The following is a 27,124-nucleotide window of genomic DNA, read 5'->3' on the forward strand; positions in this document are numbered from 1 at the left end:
GAGTGAGTGGAGCCTTTAAAATACAGTGCTTTTGGTTGTTGGAGTGAGTGGAGCCTTTAAAATACAGTGCTTTTGGTTGTTGGAGTGAGTGGAGCCTTTAAAATACAGTGCTTTCGGCTGTTGGAGTGAGTGGAGCCTTTAAAATACAGTGCTTTTGGTTGTTGGAGTGAGTGGAGCCTTTAAAGTACAGTGGTTTTGGCTGTTGGAGTGAGTAGAGCCTTTAAACTTCAGTGCTTTTGGCTGTTTGAGTGAGTAGAGCCTTTAGAATGCAGTGCTTCTGGGTGTTGGAGTGAGTGAGCCTTTAAAAAGCAGTGTTTTTGGCACTTAGAGTGAGTAGAGCCTTGCAAAAGCAGTGATTTTGGCTATTGGAGTAGGTAGATCCTTAAAAATACAGTGCTGTTTGAGTGAGTAGAGCCTTTAAAATACAGTGCTTTTGGCTGTTGGAGTGAGTGGAGCCTTTAAAATGCAGTGCTTTTGGCTGTTGGAGTGAGTGGAGCCATTAAAATGCAGTGCTTTTGGCCCTTGGAGTGAGTGGAGCCTTTAAAATACAGTGCTTTTGGTTGTTGGAGTGAGTAGAGCCTTTTAAGTACAGTGGTTTTGGCTGTTGGAGTGAGTAGAGCCTTTATAATACAGTGCTTTTGGCCATTGGCGTGAGCAGAGCCTTAAAAATGCAGTGTTTTTGGCTGTTGGAGTGAGTAGAGCCTTTATAATACTGTGCTTTTGGCTGTTGGAGTGAGTAGACCCTTTAAAATACAGTGCTTTTGGCCCTTGGCTTGAGTAGAGATTTTAAAAAGCAGTGATTTTGGCCCTTGGAGTGAGTGGAGCCTTTAAAATACAGTGCTTTGGGTTGTTGGAGTGAGTGGAGCCTTTCATATGCAGTGCTTTTTGCTGTTTGAGTGAGTAGAGCCTTTAAAATAGAGTGCTTTAGGCTGTTGGATTGAGTGGAGCCATTAAACTTCAGTGCTTTTGGCTGTTGGAGTGAGTGGAGCCTTTAAAATGCAGTGCTTTTGGCTGTTGGAGTGATTGAGCCTTTAAAAAGCAGTGTTTTTGGCGCTGAGAGTGAGTAGAGCCTTGCAAAAGCAGTGTTTTTGGCTGTTGGAGTCGGTAGATCCTTAAAAATACAGTGCTTTTTGCTGTTTGAGTGACTAGAGCCTTTAAAATACAGTGCATTTGGCTGTTGGAGTGAGTAGAGCCTTTAAAATGCAGTGCTGTTGGAGTGAGTAGAGCCTTTCAAATGCAGTGCTTTTTGCTGTTTGAGTGAATGAGCCTTTAAAAAGCAGTGTTTTTGGCACTTAGAGTGAGTAGAGCCTTTAAAATACAGTGCTTTCGGCTGTTGGAGTGAGTGGAGCCTTTAAAATACAGTGCTTTTGGCTGTTGGAATGAGTGGAGCCTTTAAAAAGCAGTGCTTTTGGCCCTTGGAGTGAGTGGAGCCTTTAAAAAGCAGTGCTTTTGGCCCTTGGAGTGAGTGGAGCCTTTAAAATACAGTGCTTTTGGCTGTTGGAGTGAGAAGAGCCTGTAAAATGCAGTGCTTTTGGCTGTTGGAGTGAGTGGAGCCATTAAAATTCAGTGCTTTTGGCTGTTGGAGTGAGTAGAGCCTTTAAAATACAGTGCTTTTGGCCCTTGGAGTGAGTAGAGCCTTTAAACTTCAGTGCTTTTGGCTGTTGGAGTGAGTAGAGCCTTTAGAATGCAGTGCTTCTGAGTGTTGGAGTGCGTGAGCCTTTAAAAAGCAGTGCTTTTTGCTGTTTGAGTGAGTAGAGCCTTTAAAATACAGTGCTTTCGGCTGTTGGAGTGAGTGGAGCCTACAGTGCTTTTGGTTGTTGGAGTGAGTAGAGCCTTTTAAGTACAGTGGTTGTGGCTGTTGGAGTGAGTAGAGCCTTTAAAATACAGTGCTTTTGGCCATTGGCGTGAGCAGAGCCTTAAAAATGCAGTGTTTTTGGCCGTTGGAGTGAGTAGAGCCTTTATAATACTGTGCTTTTGGCTGTTGGAGTGAGTAGACCCTTTAAAATACAGTGCTTTTGGCCCTTGGCTTGAGTAGAGCTTTTAAAAAGCAGTGCTTTTGGCCCTTGGAGTGAGTGGAGCCTTTAAAATAGAAGTGCTTTGGGCTGTTGGAGTGAGTAGACCCTTTAAAATTCAGTGCTTTTGGCTGTTGGAGTGAGTAGAGCCTTTAAAATACAGTGCTTTTGGCCCTTGGCATGAGCAAAGCCTATAAAAAGCTGTGTTTTTGGCTATTAGAGTGAGTAGAGCCTTTAAAATACAGTGCTTTTGGCTGTTGGAGTGAGTAGACCCTTTAAAATTCAGTGCTTTTGGCTGTTGGAGTGAGTAGAGCCTTTAAAATACAGTGCTTTTGGCCAATGGCGTGAGCAGAGACTTAAAAATGCAGTGTTTTTGGCCGTTGGAGTGAGTAGAGCCTTTAAAATACAGTGCTTTTGGCTGTTGGAATGAGTAGAGCCTTTATAATACAGTGCTTTTGGCTGTTGGAGTGAGTAGACCCTTTAAAATACAGTGCTTTTGGCCCTTGGCTTGAGTAGAGCTTTTAAAAAGCAGTGCTTTTGGCCCTTGGAGTGAGTGGAGCCTTTAAAATACAGTGATTTTGGTTGTTGGTGTGAGTAGAGCCTTTAAAATACAGTGCTTTTGGATGTTGGAATGAGTGGAGCCTTTAAAAAGCAGTGCTTTTGGCCCTTGGAGTGAGTGGAGCCTTTAAAATACAGTGCTTTTGGCTGTTGGAGTGAGAAGAGCCTTTAAAATGCAGTGCTTTTGGCTGTTGGAGTGAGTAGAGCCTTAAAAATGCAGTTCTTTTGGCTGTTGGAGTAGGTAGATCCTTTAAAATACAGTGATTTTGGCCCTTGGAGTGAGTAGAGCCTTTAAACTTCAGTGCTTTTGGCTGTTGGAGTGAGTAGAGCCTTTAGAATGCAGTGCTTCTGGGTGTTGGAGTGAGTGAGCCTTTAAAAAGCAGTGCTTTTTGCTGTTGGAGTGAGTAGAGCCTTTAGAATGCAGTGCTTTTGGCTGTTGGAGTGAGTGGAGCCATTAAAATTCAGTGCTTTTGGCTGTTGGAGTGAGTAGAGCCTTTAAAATACAGTGCTTTTGGCTGTTGGAGTGAGTAGAGCCGTTAAACTTCAGTGCTTTTGGCTGTTGGAGTGAGTAGAGCCTTTAAAATACAGTGCTTTTGGTTGTTGGAGTGAGTAGAGCCTTTAAAGTACAATGTTTTTGGCCCTTGGAGTGAGTGGAGCCTTTAAAATACAGTGATTTTGGTTGTTGGCATGAGTAGAGCCTTTAAAGTACAGTGGTTTTGGCTGTTGGAGTGAGTAGAGCCTTTAAAATACAGTGCTTTTGGCTGTTGGAATGAGTGGAGCCTTTAAAAAGCAGTGCTTTTGGCCCTTGGAGTGAGTGGAGCCTTTAAAATACAGTGCTTTTGGCCCTTGGCATGAGCAAAGCCTATAAAAAGCTGTGTTTTTGGCTGTTGGAGTGAGTAGAGCCTTTAAAATACAGTGCTTTTGGCTGTTGGAGTGAGTAGACCCTTTAAAATTCAGTGCTTTTGGCTGTTGGAGTGAGTAGAGCCTTTAAAATACAGTGCTTTTGGCCAATGGCGTGAGCAGAGACTTAAAAATGCAGTGTTTTTGGCCGTTGGAGTGAGTAGAGCCTTTAAAATACAGTGCTTTTGGCTGTTGGAATGAGTAGAGCCTTTATAATACAGTGCTTTTGGCTGTTGGAGTGAGTAGACCCTTTAAAATACAGTGCTTTTGGCCCTTGGCTTGAGTAGAGCTTTTAAAAAGCAGTGCTTTTGGCCCTTGGAGTGAGTGGAGCCTTTAAAATACAGTGATTTTGGTTGTTGGTGTGAGTAGAGCCTTTAAAATACAGTGCTTTTGGATGTTGGAATGAGTGGAGCCTTTAAAAAGCAGTGCTTTTGGCCCTTGGAGTGAGTGGAGCCTTTAAAATACAGTGCTTTTGGCTGTTGGAGTGAGAAGAGCCTTTAAAATGCAGTGCTTTTGGCTGTTGGAGTGAGTAGAGCCTTAAAAATGCATTTCTTTTGGCTGTTGGAGTAGGTAGATCCTTTAAAATACAGTGATTTTGGCCCTTGGAGTGAGTAGAGCCTTTAAACTTCAGTGCTTTTGGCTGTTGGAGTGAGTAGAGCCTTTAGAATGCAGTGCTTCTGGGTGTTGGAGTGAGTGAGCCTTTAAAAAGCAGTGCTTTTTGCTGTTGGAGTGAGTAGAGCCTTTAGAATGCAGTGCTTTTGGCTGTTGGAGTGAGTGGAGCCATTAAAATTCAGTGCTTTTGGCTGTTGGAGTGAGTAGAGCCTTTAAAATACAGTGCTTTTGGCTGTTGGAGTGAGTAGAGCCGTTAAACTTCAGTGCTTTTGGCTGTTGGAGTGAGTAGAGCCTTTAAAATACAGTGCTTTTGGTTGTTGGAGTGAGTAGAGCCTTTAAAGTACAATGTTTTTGGCCCTTGGAGTGAGTGGAGCCTTTAAAATACAGTGATTTTGGTTGTTGGCATGAGTAGAGCCTTTAAAGTACAGTGGTTTTGGCTGTTGGAGTGAGTAGAGCCTTTAAAATACAGTGCTTTTGGCTGTTGGAATGAGTGGAGCCTTTAAAAAGCAGTGCTTTTGGCCCTTGGAGTGAGTGGAGCCTTTAAAATACAGTGCTTTTGGCTGTTGGAGTGAGAAGAGCCTTTAAAATGCAGTGCTTTTGGCTGTTGGAGTGAGAAGAGCCTTTAAAATGCAGTGCTTTTGGCTGTTGGAGTGAGTGGAGCCATTAAAATTCAGTGCTTTTGGCTGTTGGAGTGAGTAGAGCCTTTAAAATACAGTGCTTTTGGCCCTTGGCTTGAGTAGAGCTTTTAAAAAGCAGTGATTTTGGCCCTTGGAGTGAGTGGAGCCTTTAAAATACAGTGCTTTTGGTTGTTGGAGTGAGTAGAGCCTTTAAAGTACAGTGGTTTTGGCCCTTGGAGTGAGTGGAGCCTTTAAAATACAGTGCTTTTGGCTGTTGGAGTGAGAAGAGCCTTTAAAATGCAGTGCTTTTGGCTGTTGGAGTGAGTAGAGCCTTTAAAATACAGTGCTTTTGGCCCTTGGAGTGAGTAGAGCCTTTAAACTTCAGTGCTTTTGGCTGTTGGAGTGAGTAGAGCCTTTAGAATGCAGTGCTTCAGGGTGTTGGAGTGAGTGAGCCTTTAAAAAGCAGTGCTTTTTGCTGTTTGAGTGAGTAGAGCCTTTAAAATACAGTGCTTTCGGCTGTTGGAGTGAGTGGAGCCTTTAAAATACAGTGCTTTTGGTTGTTGGAGTGAGTGGAGCCTTTAAAATACAGTGCTTTTGGTTGTTGGAGTGAGTGGAGCCTTTAAAATACAGTGCTTTCGGCTGTTGGAGTGAGTGGAGCCTTTAAAATACAGTGCTTTTGGTTGTTGGAGTGAGTGGAGCCTTTAAAGTACAGTGGTTTTGGCTGTTGGAGTGAGTAGAGCCTTTAAACTTCAGTGCTTTTGGCTGTTTGAGTGAGTAGAGCCTTTAGAATGCAGTGCTTCTGGGTGTTGGAGTGAGTGAGCCTTTAAAAAGCAGTGTTTTTGGCACTTAGAGTGAGTAGAGCCTTGCAAAAGCAGTGATTTTGGCTATTGGAGTAGGTAGATCCTTAAAAATACAGTGCTGTTTGAGTGAGTAGAGCCTTTAAAATACAGTGCTTTTGGCTGTTGGAGTGAGTGGAGCCTTTAAAATGCAGTGCTTTTGGCTGTTGGAGTGAGTGGAGCCATTAAAATGCAGTGCTTTTGGCCCTTGGAGTGAGTGGAGCCTTTAAAATACAGTGCTTTTGGTTGTTGGAGTGAGTAGAGCCTTTTAAGTACAGTGGTTTTGGCTGTTGGAGTGAGTAGAGCCTTTATAATACAGTGCTTTTGGCCATTGGCGTGAGCAGAGCCTTAAAAATGCAGTGTTTTTGGCTGTTGGAGTGAGTAGAGCCTTTATAATACTGTGCTTTTGGCTGTTGGAGTGAGTAGACCCTTTAAAATACAGTGCTTTTGGCCCTTGGCTTGAGTAGAGATTTTAAAAAGCAGTGATTTTGGCCCTTGGAGTGAGTGGAGCCTTTAAAATACAGTGCTTTGGGTTGTTGGAGTGAGTGGAGCCTTTCATATGCAGTGCTTTTTGCTGTTTGAGTGAGTAGAGCCTTTAAAATAGAGTGCTTTAGGCTGTTGGATTGAGTGGAGCCATTAAACTTCAGTGCTTTTGGCTGTTGGAGTGAGTGGAGCCTTTAAAATGCAGTGCTTTTGGCTGTTGGAGTGATTGAGCCTTTAAAAAGCAGTGTTTTTGGCACTGAGAGTGAGTAGAGCCTTGCAAAAGCAGTGTTTTTGGCTGTTGGAGTCGGTAGATCCTTAAAAATACAGTGCTTTTTGCTGTTTGAGTGACTAGAGCCTTTAAAATACAGTGCATTTGGCTGTTGGAGTGAGTAGAGCCTTTAAAATGCAGTGCTGTTGGAGTGAGTAGAGCCTTTCAAATGCAGTGCTTTTTGCTGTTTGAGTGAATGAGCCTTTAAAAAGCAGTGTTTTTGGCACTTAGAGTGAGTAGAGCCTTGCAAAAGCAGTGTTTTTGGCTGTTGAAGTAGGTAGATCCTTAAAAATACAATGCTTTTTGCTGTTTGAGTGAGTAGAGCCTTTAAAATACAGTGCTTTTGGCTGTTGGAATGAGTGGAGCCTTTATAATACAATGCTTTTGGCCCTTGTCGTGAGTAGAGCCTTTACAAAGCAGTGCTTTTGGCCCTTGGAGTGAGTGGAGCCATTAAAATTCAGTGCGTTTGGCTGTTGGAATGAGTGGAGCCTTTATAATACAATGCTTTTGGCCCTTGTCATGAGTAGAGCCTTTACAAAGCAGTGCTTTTGGCCCTTGGAGTGAGTGGAGCCATTAAAATTCAGTGCGTTTGGCCCTTGGACTGAGTGGAGCCTTTAAAACACATTGCTTTTGGTTGTTGGAGTTAGTAGAGCCTTTAAAATGCAGTGCTTTTGGCTGTTGGAGTGAGTAGAGCCTTTAAAATACAGTGCTTTTGGCTGTTGGAGTGAGTAGAGCCTTTAAAATACAGTGCTTTTGGCCCTTGGAGTGAGTAGAGCCTTTAAACTTCAGTGCTTTTGGCTGTTGGAGTGAGTAGAGCCTTTAGAATGCAGTGCTTCTGGGTGTTGGAGTGAGTAGAGCCTTTAAAATACAGTGCTTTCGGCTGTTGGAGTGAGTGGAGCCTTTAAAATACAGTGCTTTTGGTTGTTGGAGTGAGTGGAGCCATTTAAATTCAGTGCTTTTGGCTGTTGGAGTGAGTAGAGCCTTTAAAATACAGTGCTTTTGGCTGTTGGAGTGAGTAGAGCCTTTAAACTTCAGTGCTTTTGGCTATTGTAGTGAGTAGAGCCTTTAAAATACAGTGCTTTCGGCTGTTGGAGTGAGTGGAGCCTTTAAAATACAGTGCTTTTGGTTGTTGGAGTGAGTGGAGCCTTTAAAGTACAGTGGTTTTGGCTGTTGGAGTGAGTAGAGCCTTTAGAATGCAGTGCTTCTGGGTGTTGGAGTGAGTGAGCCTTTAAAAAGCAGTGTTTTTGGCACTGAGAGTGAGTAGAGCCTTGCAAAAGCAGTGATTTTGGCTGTTGGAGTTGGTAGATCCTTAAAAATACAGTGCTGTTTGAGTGAGTAGAGCCTTTAAAATACAGTGCTTTTGGCTGTTGGAGTGAGTGGAGCCTTTAAAATGCAGTGCTTTTGGCCCTTGGAGTGAGTGGAACCTTTAAAATACAGTGCTTTTGGTTGTTGGAGAGAGTAGAGCCTTTATAATACAGTGCTTTTGGCCATTGGCGTGTGCAGAGCCTTTAAAATACAGTGCTTTTGGCTGTTGGAGTGAGTAGAGCCATTAAAATTCAGTGTTTTGGCTGTTGGAGTGAGTATACCCTTTCAAATGCAGTGCTTTTTGCTGTTTGAGTGAGTAGAGCCTTTAAAATACAGTGTTTTCGGCTGTTGGATTGAGTGGAGCCATTAAACTTCAGTGCTTTTGGCTGTTGGAGTGAGTGGAGCCTTTAAAATGCAGTGCTTTTGGCTGTTGGAGTGAGTGAGCCTTTAAAAAGCAGTGTTTTTGGCACTGAGAGTGAGTAGAGCCTTGCAAAAGCAGTGTTTTTGGCTGTTGGAGTCGGTAGATCCTTAAAAATACAGTGCTTTTTGCTGTTTGAGTGAGTAGAGCTTTTAAAATACAGTGCTTTTGGCTGTTGGAATGAGTGGAGCCTTTATAATACAATGCTTTTGGCCCTTGTCGTGAGTAGAGCCTTTACAAAGCAGTGCTTTTGGCCCTTGGAGTGAGTGGAGCCATTAAAATTCAGTGCTTTTGGCTGTTGGAGTGAGTGGAGACATTAAAATTCAGTGTTTTTGGCTGTTGGCGTGAGCAGAGCCTTTAAAATACAGTGCTTTTGGCCCTTGGAATGAGTAGACCCTTTAAAATACAGTGCTTTTGGCTGTTGGAGTGAGTGGAGCCTTTAAAATACAGTGCTTTTGGCCCTTGGAATGAGTAGAGCCTTTAAAATACAGTGCTTTTGGTCCTTGGGGTGACTGCTGCTGCATGGCTCTCGTTTTTAATTTTTTGGCCCTTGGGGTGACTAGAGCCATGCAGCAGCAGCATTTCATTTTTTGGCCCTTGGGGTGACTAGAGCCATGCAGCAGCAGTTTTTCATTTTTTGACCCTTGGGGCGACCTCTAAAAAATTAGATTTCAGGCCCTTGGGGTGAGCCCTAAAACATTAATTTGCAGGCTCTTTGGGGGAGCCCTAAAAAATTGTTTTGCAGGCCCTTGGAGGGGAGCCCTAAAAGATTTTGCACGCTCCTGTGGGGGTATGCATGAAAAATGTTTTTTTAATTAAAAAAAAAAACAGAAAATATTACTATATTCAGTAGTAGGGGCTGTGGTTGTAGGAGGAGGATGAGAAGGATGTGGAAGAGTAAATTGGTTGCTGGCAGCCTCTCTCCAGTACCTGGACTCTGGACTGGATATACAGCTGGGTATCCACGTCCCCTGGTGCTGGCGAGGGGCACTGCTGGTAGCCCCTCTCTAGTACGTATAATGTGGAGCTGATACCCAGCTGGGTATACAGTTCCACGTGCTCACCAACGTAACCCGGTGCTGGCCAAAAATGACATGTCACCTGTATTCTATGTTTTGGTACAATTCCAGGGAAAACAAATTTATATGGTTTTATTTACATTTTAACCCCGTAACAAAAACCCAAAACTGTGCCAATATTATGACACCCATAACTTTTTTTCTAATTCCGTGTATGGGGGTGCATAGGGCATTTTTTTTTTTTGCAGACCCAGGTATACCCCCCAGGGGGCCTTATCCCTAATGTAATGCATTACAAAATATTGGCACTTCTACTGCAGGCTGCATACATGTAGAGGCAGAGTAAGGGCCATTATATAACATGCTGCTCGCTGTGGGGCCATTATATTACATGTGGGCAGTGAAGGGGACATTCTCCTGAGTGTGGGGGCACTGAGGGGACCATCAAATAACTTTTACTGAAGGCTCCAAACAAAGCCTTATAAAGGTTTATAAAATAAGTGTTGCCTATTTGGAGGAGTCCGGTTGAGACATTTGATCACTAGGGGGCACATCGCTTGGTCTAGAGCACTGGCACCTAATGATCTTGTAGTGGAGTCTTCACACCATTGAGATCTCACATAAACCTAGAAACAAACAAAAACCTAGTTAAACATTGTTTTGAGGTTTATTTTTAGTCAAATGTATAAAAAAAAAAAAAAAAAAAAGGGACATTCCGGAATTTGATGTGACAGCAGAGACATAAGCCCCATGTAAAACAATAAATCCCCCCCCCCCATATGTTATTTAAGTGTTCCCTTCATGAGACTGACCCATTTGTCACACATCCTGCACCTCTCCCACCTCACACAACCTGAACCCCTCTATCATGCTCACACACAGCCTGAACGGTTGTGACTAAATACTAGATGCCCAGTGGCGTAACTAGGAATGGCGGGGCTCCGTGGCGAACTTTTGACATGCCCCCCCCCCGAACGACACCGACGTCGAAGACCTCGACCGGCCCCCTCCTCCGCACTCTATTATGTCCCTTACTGCCCCCTGCACACAGAATTATGTCCCTTAGTGGCCCCTGCACACAGTAGTGGACACCCATAAACAATTATTATACTCTGGGGTCTGAAAAGACCCCAGAGTATAATAATCGGAGACCCAGGAGAATAAAAACATAAAAAATTACTGTTTCTTACCTGTCCCCGGCTCCTACGCTGTCTTCTCCGCTGCCGTTCTTCTGAAATGACGTCAGACATCACATGACCCGGGACGCAGGCCGGGTTCATGTGACGTCAGAGACGTCAGAAAGGAGGCCTGGCAGGATCGTGGAGAGGTAAGTAACAGTGTTTTTTATGTTTATTACCTCTCCCGGTCCGTTGATCATTATACTCGGGGGTCTGCAAAGACCCCCGAGTATAATGATGGTATTTGTGGGGCCCGCAGTGTCACTTACCGATCCCAGCCCAGCCAGAATCGGCAAGTGAATAGGGTCCCTAACAGCCTATAAAGAAAAAAAAAAAAAAATGCAGCGGTAGCGGCTGTCACCGGGCCCCCTAATGGCCCAGGCCCTGTGGCAGCTGCCTCTATGGTAGTTACGCCCCTGTAGACGCTGTAGGGACCTGGTCCTTACCAGGTCTAGTATTTAGCCGGCTCAGTGTGAGTTGTCTATTTCCCCTTACTGGTAAGGACCTTTTTCCCGCCTGGTGGTCGGGTCCTTAACCGAGATAGTATTTAGCCAGCTCACAGTGAATTGGCTAAATCCCGTACTCCAGAGGGACCAGGTCCTCACCAGTGATAGTATTTAGCCAACTCTATGTGAGCCGTCTATTTCCCATCATTTGTAGGGACCATTTTTGCCCCCTATAACACGGCGTATACGTTCCTAACTCCCATTGAAATGAATGGGATCTTTTTCAGAGCGCAATCTGCTCACACGTGTATACGTGCCAGATTGCACTCCACGTTACATCGTGTGAACGCACCCTCACAGTGAATTGGCTAAACCCCGCTCTCTGTAAGGACCTTTATAATAGCTGGGCTCCGGCTTCAGTAATGTTTGTAAATCTCACAATAAAGGGACAAGATTAGATCATAAGAATTATAAGATAAAGATAATATGTGTCTTATTATTATTATTCCAACAATTGTTTGGAAATCAACAATAAAAGCGGTAAAAATATTTTTCAGCAAAAAGTGTGAGGGAGTTTTCCTTTTCCATGTTTCCTATACATACAAGGTTTCATACCGGTGAGGTCCTTCCAGTGATAGTATTTAGCCGTCTCACACTGACCTGGCAATTTACTATACTCCGTAAGGACCTTTTCCATCTTTCCTATGCTTACAAGGTTTCATACCGGTGAGGTCCTTCCAGTGATAGTATTTAGCCGTCTCACACTGTATCCATGTATCATATACTGTACTTAGAAGGTTTCAGATGGTATAAGATAGAGTCAGTGTATGAAGAGATCTGTGGAGAAAGAGAACGTTGCATTGTTTGACGGTCCGTGACCCGGCTATGTGAATAGCCTCATTGAATGTAAGGCTGCCATGTGATGACATGACCATTATTCAGTGTAGTGTGAATGTAGGCTTATAATATGAGTCCTGTATACTGTTTATATATAGTAGATAACCGCTGTATTACCCAGAAGCCGCACGGCTTGTAACATCGGCAGCAGTTTTGTGAGTGAAGCCACTCTTTTCTGGTAATATCTAGAGATGAGCGGACGCCGTTCGATCGAATAGGTATTCGATCGAATATCTTGGCGTTCGATGTATTCGTTCCCAATCAAATACAAGGCCGCATACGCAGTAAAAATTCGTATCCCCTCCCACCTTCCCTGGTGTGTTTTTTTGCACCAATAACTGTGCAGGGCAGGTGGGACAGGAACTACGACAACGGAGGCAGTGAAAAAAATGTAAAAAAAACCCATTGGCTGCCGAAAACAGGTGATCTCCCAATTCATAAGAACAGTGTCGGCCATCTTCGTCTCATTCTCGTGTTGGAGTGATAGAGTGTGGCGTCAGACTGTCAGTGCGATACAGTGCTTTGTTAGGGCTCATTCACACGGAGTAACGCCGGGCGTGTATCACAGCCGTACACACCGGCGTTACGGCAGACTGCCGAAAACTTCCCATTCACTTCAATGGGAGCGCTCCCATTGAAGTGAACGGGAAGTGTTTGGCAGTCTGCCGTAATGCCGGCGTGTACGGCTGTGATACACGCCCGGCGTTACTCCATGTCAATGAGCCCTTAGGCAGGAATTGAGAATAATAACAGCTCTTTTCAGAGCTCAATTAATAGCTAGCTAGCAAATCATGCAGCATAGCAGCAGGGGACGTGGAACTAGATACCCAGCTGGGTATCAGCTCCACATTATACGTACTAGAAAGGGGCTACCAGCAGTGCCCCTCGCCAGCACCAGGGTACGTGGGAGAGGAGGTGGATACCCAGCTGGGTATCAGCTCCAGAGTCCAGGTACTGGAGAGGGGCTGGCAGCAGTGCCCCTCGCCAGCACCGGGTTACGTTGGTGAGCACGTGGAACTGTATACCCAGCTGGGTATCAGCTCCACATTATACGTACTAGAGAGGGGCTACCAGCAGTGCCCCTCGCCAGCACCAGGGTACGTGGGAGAGGAGGTGGATACCCAGCTGGGTATCAGCTCCAGAGTCTAGGTACTGGAGAGAGGCTGCCAGCAGCAGCAGGAGACGTGGGTGAGGATGTAGATATCCAGCTGGGTATCCACTCCATAGCCCAGGTACTGGAGAGATTCAGTCAGGAACCAATTTACTCTTCCTCATCCTTCTCATCCTCCTACAACCCCAGCCCCTACTACTGAATGTTTGAAAAAAATTTATTTTTTTTAATTGAAATAATTTTTCTCATGCATACCCCCCACAGGGGCCTGCAAATTAATGTTTTAGGGCTCCCCCCACAGGCGCCTGCAAATTAATGTTTTAGGGTTCCCCCAAGGGCCAAAAAATAAAACCCTGCTGCTAAAAGGCTCTAGTCAGCCAAAGGGCCCAAAGCACTGCTTTTTAAAGGCTCAACTCACCCAAAGGACCAACAAATCTCTGCTGCTGCAAGGCTGAACTAAGTTCAAGGGCCTAAAACTCTGCAGGTAAAAGGCTGAAGTAACCTGAAGGGCCTCAATTTCTGCTGGTAGCTCAGCTTAAGGGTGTGTAACTTAATTTGGAAGCGCTCATGTTAAGGGCCTTAAAAGTGAATTTTGGAAGGTCTTACCACATCACACACATCCACAACGACAGTTCGGGGTGGGGACTAAAGGATTTCCCATTGCCTATTCCATCTGTGGTTGTCATGGAGAACGTGGTTTAAAAGGGGTGCTTTTTATTGTTTGTTGAGCTTGAATTGGGGTTTGTGTCCATCCATTTGGGGAGTAAAGAAGGTTTCCAGGTATTTTCCCACTTTGATAGAGGTTTTTTGGAATGTGAAAGTGTGTAGTTGTTAGGCTGTGATAGTGGGGTAATACAGTGACTTGGGCTTGTTAGATGCCCCCCAGACATGCTTCCCCTGCTGTCCCAGTTGCATTGCAGAGGTGTTGGCATCATTTGCTGAGGTGTAATAGTGGACTTGGTGACTCTCCTGAGTCGAATGGTAGGATCCTCTGAAACAAAGCATTTTCTCCCATAGACTATAATGGGGTTCGATAGTCGAATATTGAGATGCTATTCGTAACGAATAACGAACATAGAATATTTTACTGTTCGCTCATCTCTAGTAATATCCAGCATTCACTATACAATTGTATAGTAAAGTGTGCTGAATGTATCTTAGGGCGGGTTTACACCTGCGCCCAGTCTCCGCTTTGCAGGTTTCCGTCTTCTTTGTTTGCGAGAAACTGGACAGGAGACAAAAACTGGCAGTCACTTTTCATTTGAATGGGTTTGCAAAGTGTCCGCCCGTGAGCGTCTTCTGGCATCCGCGGCGAAACCTTTTTTTTTTTTTTTCCCCAGACACAAAGTCCTGCATGTCCAACTTTGTGTCCAGTTAAAAAAAAACAAAACAGTTTCGCCGCAGAGATTTGAAGACGCTCACGGCCACTCACAAGCGGACACTGGCTGCCGGGTTTCCATCAGGGTTTCTCGGGCACAAGATGGAAACTCACAAAGCAGAGACCGGGCGCAAGTGTGGACCCGCCCTTAGATCAGTCCTATTTTGTGAGGTCTCAGCCTAGAGTTACATGAAGGTATAAATTAAAGGGATTATTGGGACTATGATATTGATTGCTGTGGTCTCTTCTCTACTTACCAAGCACAGTGGCATACACTGTATAGAGGCCGTGCTTAGTATTACAGCTCATCCCCATTCATTTCAATTAGATTGAACTGCAGCATGGCCGTGTGACGTACAGATTCTAACTGAGTAGAAGTGGAGCTCAACAGCATATTCCTAGAATACTCCTTTAGGCCGGGGCCCCACGTTGCGGAAACACAGCTTTACTTGTTGCAGTTTTTTGACTCAAAGCCAGAAGTGGATTGTGCAAAAGATATAGGAAGTTCTTATACTTCTACATTTCCCATTCCTCTTGTAGCTATTCTTGGCTTTGCCTCCAAAAACTGCAACAAAATAAGCAGCGTTTCCGCAACGTGGGGCCTCACATATTAGTAACCCTTAGGCCGGCTTCACACGGACATTACAGTATGGAACGCTGAAGCTGCGAGGAAGCCGGAACTCCTAGCATCATAAACAACTATACTGCTGGGAGTCCAGGTCCTGGTCTGGGAACCACAGCTGACAACCAAATGTGTCCATGTGAAGCCGGCCTTAGGGTGCCATTACACATGTGATCTTTATTCACATTAGCGCATGTGCTGTTGTTTCTACTCTGATCAAAAACACACCTGTGTAATAGCAGCCCTAGGGCGGGTTCAGGCTACCCTTGTTAAAGGGGCTCTATCAGCAAAATTTTGCTGTATGAGCCCCACATATGCGTGAATAGCCTTTAAAAAGGCTATTCAGGCACCGCTAACCTTATTTTAAACCCCCGTCCCGTTTTAAAATAAAACTATAAAAACATATAGGTAAATCATACTTGAACATCCACGGGGGGCGGTCGCGCACGATACGACATCTTCTAGCACACCTACCTCTTCTTTCGGCGACGCCCTCCGGTCCTGGGTCTTCCCGGCTTCATCTTTATCTACTTCCAGCGGTTCAAATCCAATTGGTTGAAGTCCGGCGCATGCGCAGTAATGCTCCCTCTGGAGCTACTGCACATACTCTGGCACCATTTTTCTCAATGGCAGTGCCGCCGGAGTGTGCGCAGTAGCTCCGGAGGGAGCTCTACTGCACACACGCCGGATTTCAACCAATTGGATTTGAACCGATGGAAGAAGATGAAGCCGGGGAAGAGACAGGACCGGTGGGCGTCGCCGAAAGAAGAGGTAGGCGTGGCAGAAGATGACGTCGGATCGTGCATCACCGCCCAGTGTGCAAGTTCAAGTATGATTTACATATATGTTTTTATAGTTTTATTTTAAAACAGGACGGGGGATTAAAATGAGATTAGCGGTGCCTGAATAGCCTTTTTTTTAAAGGCTATTCACGCATATGTGGGGCTCATACAACAAAATTTTGCTGAAAGAGCCCCTTTAATGTCCGTTGATGGATGACCGCAACGGACATTAACTGCAGCAGAGAAATGGACAGAGACAGTCAGTGTCCATTCAAGTTAACACTAATGTAGACAACACGATGGCTGCTGTCTCCTGTCTGTCCTCAGTCTCCCATCTGTCCTCAGTCTCCCATCATTTAAGTTTAGTTTTGTGACTGAAGAATAAGTTGTGCGCACCGGACATTTTCCTTCCTTTACAAAAATAAACAAAAATTACGGAAAAAACACAAGAGACAGAAAAAAGGAGACAGAAGACGGCGTCCTTAATGGGTTTTTTTTTCTTAATATTCTAGTCAATGGGAACAGACGCAGGAGGATGAGGAGACTCCATCTATGTCTGTTGCTCTCATCCTATGACAGGTAACAGTAACGGACGTGCATAACAGTAGTGTGAACGTAACCTTACTCCATCATGTTCTAGGTCTTCCACTACTGTATGCAGAGATCCTGTTGTGCCTTGATGAGTCAGAGTCGCTTTGGTGACACAAGAGGTGGGGATGGGGTAAGTTATAGCGAATTGGTGGATTTCTTACTATTAAAGTTATGACATTCAGAAAACACTATTTACACATCTATTTTTTTAATTTTTTTGCCCAAAAAATAAAATTTGTTAAAAATAAAAAAAAGTCAAAACAACAAAATAATAGCAAAACATGAACAAACTCAGAATCCCTTTAAAAAGTGACCGCTATCATTCAAACGCATTGTTTTATGACTAACACGGCAGAATAGCCTTAAGAAAGGCTATTTGTCTCCTACCTTTATCAGTCGTCTCCGGCCCGCCGTTCGGTAGAAATACCGGGTTTTTACCGGTATGCAAATGAGTTTTCACAGCACTGGGGGCTTCCCCAATGCTGCCAGAGAAGTCTCTCCAGCAATGCCTCCATCTTCAACAGCAACCACCTCTTCTGCGTCTTCTCTGGGGTCACACTCCGGCACCTGCACAGTCTGCTCTGCCATTGGGACGCAGACAAAAGCCAAGTGCACAGGCTGGCGGCCATTTTTTTGGAGGCCGCTACGCTCGCATGCACAGTAAGCTCCTGTAGTTGTATGGAGAACAGGAGCGTACTGCACATGCACGCGTAACGGCCTCCAAAAAAATGGCCGCCGGCCTGTCCACTCGGCTCTTGCCTGCATCCCGAAGGCAGAACCGACTGCGCAAGCGCCGGAGTGTGACCCCAGAGAAGACGCAGAAGAGGCGGTTGCTGTTGAAGATGGAGGCGTCGCTGGAGAAAGTTCTCTGGCAGCATCGGGGATGCCGCAAGTGCTGTCTGAGCGCTTCCCCCCACCCCACCAGTGCTGCAGAAGAACTCATTTGCATACCAGTAAAAACCGGTCTTTCTACCGAACGGCGGACCGGAGACGACGGATAAAGACGAATAGCCTGCACGTGTCAGCTATTCCGACGTGTCAGCTAGGAAAAAAAAAAAAAAAAAAAAGTGTTTAAATGATAGGATCCCTTTAAATAATTGTATCCCTTCCCGACATCTGTAATAGTACATGCCGGACCTTTAAAGATGGCGGCCATCATAGCCACTGGGTCTTCACAGTATTGGAGACCCGATACTAACGAGTGCAGCTATAACTACATCCAGGTATATCCCACTATCCCCCATGTCCCTCCGGTGTACCCCCACATTACTAACAAGCACTGCACTATCCCCCCCATTACTTTTTGTACATTGCAGCACATGGAAACTATATGTATATCTAAAGTAGAAAGTCCGCAGAGGAAAACTGCACATTTTACGTGAAAGGCCTTGTAGGAAAATCGCAATGTGTTTCCACAGAGGTTTTTCCTGCAGAGCTTTTTGGCTGTGGCCCCCTATGTGGGGCTTTAACCTAAAGCACATTGTCAATCACCTCTGCACCGCCAATGGAGGAGTTTCTTTGTGCCTCTTATGCAATCCTTAGGCCGGGTTCACACGGGGTATTTTGGATCGGAACCTGAGGCTGCCTCAGGTTCCGGTCCCAAAATACAGGTGGCTGTGACTGGATACCAGTGCACTGCACCAGCATCCAGTTGCGCACTCCGCTCCGGATTAGGTCCAAATGAATGGGCCTAGTTGGGAGGAGGGAGTGTCTTCAGGCGGATGTCGTGAGGTGTCTGAAGAATGAACATGTCCGTTCTTTTTTCTAGGAGCTGGAACAAACGGCTCCCAGAAAAAAACGGAGCAAAAAAAAAAAACCTGTGTGAACTTACCCTAAATCCACCAAGCATCAACCATAGCTTGCCATCCATTAAAGTAACACAGCTCAAAATCCCCCCCCCAATTCACCAGGCACCCCACAGTTTGCCATGCACCCATCTCTCCGCCACAGTGAATTGTGTACCCCACATCCACCCTGCACAGGGTCGGACTGGGGTGTTTAGGGCCCACCAGTGGAATTGTTTTTAGGGGCCCACCGCCAGGACCCCTGTAGATGAGTTGTACAGAGACAGGATGGCTAAAGGTAATATCAGGAGCCGGCTGCTCGCCTGCCATACGATGTGTACCACTGCACTACCTAAACCCACTGCTACATCCTGTATGGCAAGAGAGCAGCGTGGCTCCTAGAATTGTCACCATTACCTGTAGCCGCACTGTAATGAAAAAGCTCATCTGCAGAGGTCCTGGCTGTCAGATTCCCACAGATGTAATATTGATGGCTTATCCTGAGGACAGGCCATAAATATTAGAAACATGGATAAATCCTTTAAAGATATTGTCCAGGAATTGGAGCAACTCATGTGCCGGGCTGGAGGTTTAAAATAAAAGAGCATACTCACCTGTCCTCAGCAACCCGTTGTCCTCGGCCAGTGTCCATTCAGTCTCGTGCTGGCACCTTCTTGCTTGGAGTCCTGCACATCATGTGACCGCTAAGAGGAATTGGGTACAGAATTTCCAGAAATGAGGTGTTGCCATCAGACCGAACAGACAGAGGCGGAGGACAACAGGGTACTGGGGACAGGCGAGTGTGTGTTTTTTTGTTTTTTTTTTACACCTCCGTGGCTGAGGTGTAATAATGAGGGATGAATCAGCTGTTTGAGTGAATCGTGACATCTGTGCAAGCGCCGTGACCCCTTCTCTGTTTACACAGTATCGTACATCTCACAGTGGCCATGTCATGTAACTACAGCCTCGTCCTATAAGCGTCTATGTGACAAGGCTGTAATTGCACCACACGGTCACTATAAACAGACAGCGTGTGATATAAACAGGCACCATGGCCCCTTCATACAACTGATCAGGGGGTCACTTATCTCTTATTGATGATTTATTCTGAGGATAGATCATCAATATAAATAGGCTTAAGGAGTTTTCCAGTACAAGGCCCCACGTGGTGTCCTGCAGCAAAAAAGCGCTGCGGGAAAAACCGCGTCCATGACGCATCACGTTTCTTGCCGCAGCCCTTTGCACAGAAAGTTTGCAGAGCTTTCCTCTCTATTTTCTGCTTCAATTATATTGAAACCGCCAGAATTTCCATAGGCATGCTGCAATGTCTAACTCTAAAACCAAGACTGCTTTGGAAATTACAGCATGTATCTTATTTTACCGCAAAGTGTGGATGAGGCTTCATATGGCGAAAACACCACGGGAAAAGCCGACAGTTCCTGCAATGTGAATGGGATTCTAGCAAATCCCATCCACACGTTGTGGAAAATTATGGGCAGTGAACATGCTGCGATTTCCAAAACCGTTGGGGTTTTGGAAATCGCTGGAATATCACTTATACCTACGAAAACACTGATGGTTTCCCTATAGGTGTAATGGAAGCAGAAAATGAAAAGCGCTGCGGGAAAAAAAACACAATGCGTTGCTGCTGCGGTTTTTTCTGCAGCGCTATTTTGTTGCAGTTTGCAACGTGAGGCCTTAGTCTTAATAAAGCCCAAGTGCCACTTTCATTAAATTAATTGCCCCCTCATAGTATGCCCCTAATTCCCCCTGACATAAATACTGCACCCCTAATATCAATGACTACCCCCTTATGTTCATAATGCCTCCTAATATAGCCTCCCCTTGTATTCGTAATGTCCCCTAATAACCCCTATAAAAATGACCCCCCTTATGTTCATAATGCCCCCTCCTTATAATTATAATTTCCCACTCCAAACAACCCCTTGTACTATTAAAATACCCAAAACTAAGCTTTAAAAAAAAAAAAAAAAAATAATACTCACCTACCTGCGATCCTGATGAACGGAGGTGGCCACTTTACATCCAAGTGCAGGACGTCTGTGTATCAGCACAGTCGATCTAGTTAAAAATAAGGTATATTAATGGCGGTGCCTGGACCCAGAGCAGCGCCATTGGTGTAACTAATGTTTTGTGGGCCTGGGTACAAACTTTTGTCCGTGGTCCCCTATCCCCATAACTAGAGTGAATTCTTGATAGTGGCGGTTATGGGCGCTAAAGCAATATCTCAGATACCTGAAAGAGATACAGCTTTAGTACCCACAACTGCAGCTATCAAGAATACGGTGAGAAAGCAGCGCAACGCCCCACATGTAAGCAATACTGGGACAGCATAACGTGCTCCACAGGGGCCCCCAAACAGTATGATGTGCACCACAGTGGCCCCCAAACAGTATTACGTGCTCCATAGTGACCCCCATACAGTATGATGTGCACCACAGAGGCCCCCAAACAGTATTATGTGCACCACAGAGGCCCCTAAACAGAATTAGGTACTCCATAGTGACCCCCAAACATTATTATGTGCACCACAGTGGCCCCCAAAACAGAATTATGTGCTCACCAGTGACACCCCCCACAGTATTATATGCTCACAGGGTCGTGACTAGAGTGGAGTTGCTCCTGGTAGGTATGATGTCACAGGAAGGGGCGTGGCCTCTCAGAGGAGGGCAGAGTTTCGGCCATCACTGCTCTGTGTTGTATAGAGGAAGCCGGAGCCGAGCTCATGAAGCTGGAGAACAGAAAGCAGAGAGGATTGTCTTGTGGTAATGGAGGATGGAAGAGAAGAGACAGGTTTGTTTTACATGAGACGACATGTTGGATGAGGCTGAGGGGAGAGAGTGATGTAGTTACATGGGACTGCACATTAGATGAGGCTGAGGAGAGAGAGTGATGTAGTTACATGGGACTGCATGTTGGATGAGGCTGAGGAGAGAGAGTGATGTAGTTACATGGGACTGCATGTTGGATGAGGCTGAGGAGAGAGAGTGATGTAGTTACATGGGACTGCACATTAGATGAGGCTGAGGAGAGAGAGTGATGTAGTTACATGGGACTGCATGTTGGATGAGGCTGAGGAGAGAGAGTGATGTAGTTACATGGGACTGCATGTTGGAGGAGGCTGAGGAGAGAGAGTGATGTAGTTACATGGGACAGCATGTTCCATGAGGCTGAGGGAAGAGATTGATGTAGTTACATTGGACTGCACATTGGATGAGGCTGAAGAGAGAGAGTGATATAATTACATGGGACTGCACATTGGATGAGGCTGAGGAGAGAGAGTGATGTAGTTACTTGGGACTGCACGTTGGATTAGGCTGAGGGGAGCGAGTTTTTTATGGGACTGTATCCCGGAGGGTCTGGTGGATTGGATTGATGTTTAGGGTGGTATAGGAGTCGTTGGCATAGAGGGAGACGGGGTCCTTTAGGTGTTTCTGGCATTTAAGGGGGCACAGGAGATCTTTGGGGGTACTGCTGCATCTAAGAGGGGAGGCAGTGGCGTGCACAGTATTACATGCCCAGCAGTGTCCCCCATTCAGTATTACATACCCAGCAGCCCCCCCCCCCCCATATACAATATTACATGTCAAGCAGTGCCCCCCCCCAACACACACATATCTCCAGCAATGCCTCCCCCCCCCCCCAGTATTATATGCTCCCAACAGCCCCCTCCAGTGATATTATTCTACACTGTGGTCTCCTCAGACCCCAGAGTATAATAATCGGAGGCCCAGGGTAGGTGAATAAAAATAACAAACCCTAATACTCGCCTCGCCTTTCCTGGGTATCCTGGCTCCGGCTGTCTTCAGCATCTTCCTGACGTCTCTGTTGAGTCCTGTGATTGGTCCTCAGCAGTCACATGAGGGGTCACTGACATCATTACGCCGCTGCGCTCCATCTGACTGCTGGGGCCTAATCTCAGGCCTCAATCACATGATGGAAGACGCCGGAGAGGACGCAGAGAGGTGAGTATATCTATTTATTTTAAGTCACCTCTCCTGGGCCAGTGTCTATTGAAAAAGGGCCTGGCAATATGCCGGTGCCCCTTTTCATTTACAATATATATAGTGGTCGGGGAACCAGGCTTTCCCCTGCTGCTGTCACATAGTGGTACTGGACCCCGACTATCTCTAGCTGGCTACTGGCCCCGTGTCTCACCGGGCCAGGTCACGATCGTTACACCCCTGGCAGTGGGTCTTTGAAGTACTGCTGGTATCTAATGGGGGGCACTGGGTCTTTGGGATACTGCTGGCATCTGGGGGGGGGGGGAGGGGGTCTTTGGGGTACTACTGGCATCTAAGAAGGGGCAGGGGCCTATGGGGTGCTGCTGGCAACTAAAAGAGAAGGACAGGGATCTTTGGTGTGCTTCGAAGGGGGGGGGGTGCAGTTGGCATCTGAAGGAGTGCATGAGTCCCTTGGATGCTGCTAGCATCTAAGTGGGCAGGGGTCTTTGGGATGCTGGCATCTGAAGAAAGGTAGAGGTCCTCGAGGTGCTTCTGACATAAAGGGGGAGGTCCTTGGGGTGCTATTAGCATCTATGGTGTATGCTGTTGGCATGGATAGGGGCAAGGTGTCCCTGGCGTACTTCTGGCAACTAAAAGGGGCAGAGACCCTGGGGTGCCATCGACATCTAATTATGTTGGCATGCATCCTTGGTGTGCTTGGGCATCTACAGGGGGGCGATGTCCTTGGGGTGCTGCTGACATCTAATGGATGAGCAAACATCCCTGGGGTGCTGCTTGCATGTAATGGTGGGGAGGGTCCCCAGGGGGGCCTGCTGCATGCGTTTGTGTGGGTTCCCAGGGGTATTGAATTTGTGTGTTGGGGTCCTGGGGTACTGCTTGTATGTGAGAGGGAGTTCTGTCCCAGGGTGCTGCGACCTGTGTCCTTGTTTGGAGGCCCCTGGGATGCTACCTGTGTGTGTGTGAGGTGGTTTTGGTGATGGCCCCTTGGGTACTTCCACCTGTGGGCATGTGGCGGAGGTTCCAGGGTACTGCTTTGTTGTGTTTAGGTCATTTGGGTGCTGCCTTCATGTAAATGGGGGATTCCTGCAGTGCTGTTTGTATGTGGGTGGGGGTTGTTCTTGGGCCCTGAGATGTTACCACCTGTGTGTGTTTGGGGATGCTGCCTGTGTGTTGGAGGGGTCCGGCACCTTGGATGTTGCCACCTATGTGTTAGGGTGCTCCTGCTGTATACTGAGGGGGACTGCCATCTGTAGCCTGAGAGGGGCAAGGGGGGCTGCCATCTGTATGATAGGGGAGATCCAGGACCTGGGGGCTGCCTCCTGTGTGAGCTGTAGGTATAAATATTCTGCACTGCTCACTCTCCAACCCTGCAGTGATCACTAGCACCAAACTGATGGTCATTGCTGTATAAAGAGGTTACTCACAATGCAGGGACTCCTTTAGAGCAGAAAGAGTCCCTTCACTAGATGGGGGCAAATCTTAAGACATTACTTTTCTGTGTGTCATAACTGAGTGTAAACCCTTGACTGTGACTCTTGCACTTGGGGTTAGTCGTGGTCAGGTTATGACTGCAATTAACTCTTTCTAGTGCATGAGTTAGCAATTCTAACAAATGTCATGGTCACTTTACTCTCCCTGTACAGCAGGTGCAACCCTAAGGAAGATTAGGGCAGCTATACTTTATTTCAGGGGTCAGCAACCTTCGGCTCTCCAGCTGCTGTGAAACTACAACTCCCAACATGCTCCATTCACTTCCATGGGAGTTCCAAGAACAGCAGAGCAAGTATACATGCTGGGAGTTGTAGTTTTACAACAGCTGGTGTGCTGAAGGTTGCCGACCCCTGCTTTATTTGTATAGCAGGCTGCCTGTGTTCTCCCCCCCATATATTCATTAATACAACGTGCCCCCCGAAGACCACCAAGTGTGCCTGGTGAGCTGTATTCACCACTGACTCCCCCAACCTCCTGCAGTCAGTGATTCCATCTAAGTGATTAAATTGCTGATTACCCAAGAAGGGGTTCATCACAAGCTTGACATGACTGTGGTTAAGGCCCCACGTAGCACCTGTAGCAAAAAAAAAAACACTGTTGGAAAAACAGCAACACATCAGGGTTCTTCCTGTAGCGCTTTGTACAGGTTTCCTCTGTGGACTTTCTGCTTTAACTATACCAATAGGGAAGCCGCCGCCGGTGTGTCCTGGGGTATAACTGGCATGCTCCAATTTCCAAAACCATGACAGTGCAGCGTATCCGCTGCATCTATTTTACCGTAAAATGGGGATGGGATTGGGTTTTTTTTTTCTGCCACGTTTCTTCCACGGTGTTTAAGTGGTGTGGGGAGCCAGCCTCATGGAGTTATCCACTTTCTCAGGGTAGGCCATCAATATTAGACCTGCAGGGGAACCCCAACACGTAAAACCCCTGCATATCTCCGGTACAGAGATTGTAATGGCGCATCGCTGCAGTACCTACACTCACCACTACAGTTTGTACAACACCAGAGATCTGCAGGGGCCCCCACACATCTAATACTGATGGCCTATCCTGAGGTACTATCCTTTCAGTAGGAGGCGGCCTCACATTCTGGTTCTCCATTAATTAAAAAAGAAGGTCACTGGACTAAATTTGTGGTTAGATTCACATCGGCCGCAGAAATCGACAGAGAGAAAAGTCCTGCACGGAGGATTGTTCTCTCTGCCCGTTTCACTATAGAAACGGCTGACCCCATTAAGTCAATGGAGTCCACTGGTGTCCATGAGTAACCGATGTTTTAGCGATCTGGCTTTTCATCATTCAGGTCACATGACAGATTTAAAGAGGACCTTTCACCTCCTGGGGCACATGCAGTGTAATACACCGCTAGAAAGCCGAAAGTCGTACTGTGAGAGTGGTGAGGAACGCTTCCTCCCCTCCTGATAGTACTCGTCCATAGAAGTAATCATTGGAAATAAGCAATGCCCCTCAGTCTCACAATACAGCGCAATAGATGCTACTGTGAAGAAAGGCGTTCCTGACTGTCTGTTAGAAACGCCCTTCTGACAGTGAAGAACTACGGTACCGGCACAGAAAGGGAAAGCCGATAGTGCGCTGAATTCAGCACACTGTTGGTTTTCTAGTGGTGTATTACACCGCATGTGCCCCAGGAAGTGAAAGGTCCTCTTTAAACAACATAGAACCTGGCGCACATGTGATCCTGTCTTTACTCTAGTAACCCCACCACATGAGACGACAACGGCTGGTTTATTCCATGAAAGCAGATAATACTAGACCAGGACAGGTAAGTTGGTAGAAGGGAGGGGGTTGATGGACTACGTTGGTAACTAGTGGAGGTGGTTTTTTGTTTAGTTTTGGGTTTTTTTTAAATATGGATAATGAGGATTGTGCGGATGGTTTTATTTCAATAAAATATAAATTTTTAAAATGTGTGTTTTATTAATATTACTGTAAGCAGAGCTTATAAGATATAGGTCCTATACTGAATAACCTATGGAGAATATACCGATACCATGAACCTACCTGCAGCAACTCCATTCTAGTCAGTTCTGTATTGAGACAGCTAGAATGGAGTTGCTGCAAGGAGGACCTACCTATAGCAACTACAGAATATACCCAGACCATGAACCTACCTGCAGCAACTCCATTCTAGTCAGTTCCGTAGTGAGACAGCTAGAATGGAGTTGCTGCAAGGAGGACCTACCTATAGCAACTACAGAATATACCCAGACCACGAACCTACCTGCAGCAACTCCATTCTAGTCAGTTCCGTAGTGAGACAGCTAGAATGGAGTTGCTGCAAGGAGGACTTACCTATTGTAACTACAGAATATGCCGAGACCATCATGAGCCTACCTGCAGTAACTATATACTGATAAATCAGGCGCACAGCGATACGTCAGAATTTAGCTCTATATCAGTTATTAAATTGCCATATATTTCCATTATCACTTACAATAAGTGGCGCAAGTTATAATAAACACGTAAGGCTGCGGCGTCACCGCCCTGTACACAGCATATGGCAAATATATATTTATATAGGTATATTTTATGTAATTATATCAGTGCCAAATGTATACATGTCCAGGAATGTGTTTTTCCTATATTTTTATTGATATTATATACATATACAATGTCTCTCTTGGCCAGTTACGGATCCTCCCTATAGACACTCCACTCTAGCTGCTCCTGTAGCGAAGTGACTAGATTGGAGTTTCTGGCGGTAGCTCCTCGAAGCAACTCCATTCTAGTCACCTCAGTACTGAACAGTCTACATTGGAGTTGATTCTAGCAGGTCCTCCCTCCAGCAACTCCAATCTAGACCGTTCACTAGTGAGGTGACTAGATTGGAGTTGCTGGAGGGAGGACCTACCAGGAGCAACTCCAATCTAGACGCAACCATGCTCACAGTGCCCATCCCCCCAGAGCCTGAACCCCCCATTCCCCCCTTCTTGCTCACACAGCCTGCACCTCCATGTCTCCCCTCTTGCTCACACAGCCTGCACCTCCATGTCTCCCCTCTTGCTCACACAGCCTGCACCTCCATGTCTCCCCTCTTGCTCACACAGCCTGAACCCCCCATTCCCCCCTTCTTGCTCACACAGCCTGCACCTCCATGTCTCCCCTCTTGCTCACACAGCCTGCACCTCCATGTCTCCCCTCTTGCTCACACAGCCTACACCTCCATGTATCCCCTCTTGCTCACACAGCCTACACCTCCATGTCTCCCCTCTTGCTCACACAGCCTGAACCCCCCATTCCCCCCTTCTTGCTCACACAGCCTGCACCTCCATGTCTCCCCTCTTGCTCACACAGCCTGCACCTCCATGTCTCCCCTCTTGCTCACACAGCCTGAACCCCCCATTCCCCCCTTCTTGCTCACACAGCCTGCACCTCCATGTCTCCCCTCTTGCTCACACAGCCTGAACCCCCCATTCCCCCCTTCTTGCTCACACAGCCTGCACCTCCATGTCTCCCCTCTTGCTCACACAGCCTGCACCTCCATGTCTCCCCTCTTGCTCACACAGCCTGCACCTCCATGTCTCCCCTCTTGCTCACACAGCCTGCACCTCCATGTCTCCCCTCTTGCTCACACAGCCTGAACCCCCCATTCCCCCCTTCTTGCTCACACAGCCTGCACCTCCATGTCTCCCCTCTTGCTCACACAGCCTACACCTCCATGTCTCCCCTCTTGCTCACACAGCCTGCACCTCCATGTCTCCCCTCTTGCTCACACAGCCTGCACCTCCATGTCTCCCCTCTTGCTCACACAGCCTGAACCCCCCATTCCCCCCTTCTTGCTCACACAGCCTGCACCTCCATGTCTC

The 27,124-nt window shown here is 46.4% G+C and overlaps 1 long non-coding RNA gene across 1 annotated transcript; it reads right to left on the minus strand.

Moving 5' to 3' along the window:
• Positions 1 to 9,243: 9,243 nt before the first annotated feature.
• LOC142187877 (uncharacterized) lies at positions 9,244 to 23,870 on the minus strand. The gene is made up of 3 exons (XR_012712609.1): positions 23,812 to 23,870; positions 20,434 to 20,569; positions 9,244 to 9,654 (listed from the first exon to the last, which is right to left on the minus strand). It is a non-coding gene; the product is annotated as an uncharacterized LOC142187877 (long non-coding RNA).
• Between the last annotated feature and the right edge of the window lie 3,254 nt (positions 23,871 to 27,124).

This window comes from Leptodactylus fuscus, unplaced genomic scaffold (genome assembly GCF_031893055.1).
Source record: "Leptodactylus fuscus isolate aLepFus1 unplaced genomic scaffold, aLepFus1.hap2 HAP2_SCAFFOLD_278, whole genome shotgun sequence".
Classification (NCBI taxonomy): domain Eukaryota; kingdom Metazoa; phylum Chordata; class Amphibia; order Anura; family Leptodactylidae; genus Leptodactylus; species Leptodactylus fuscus.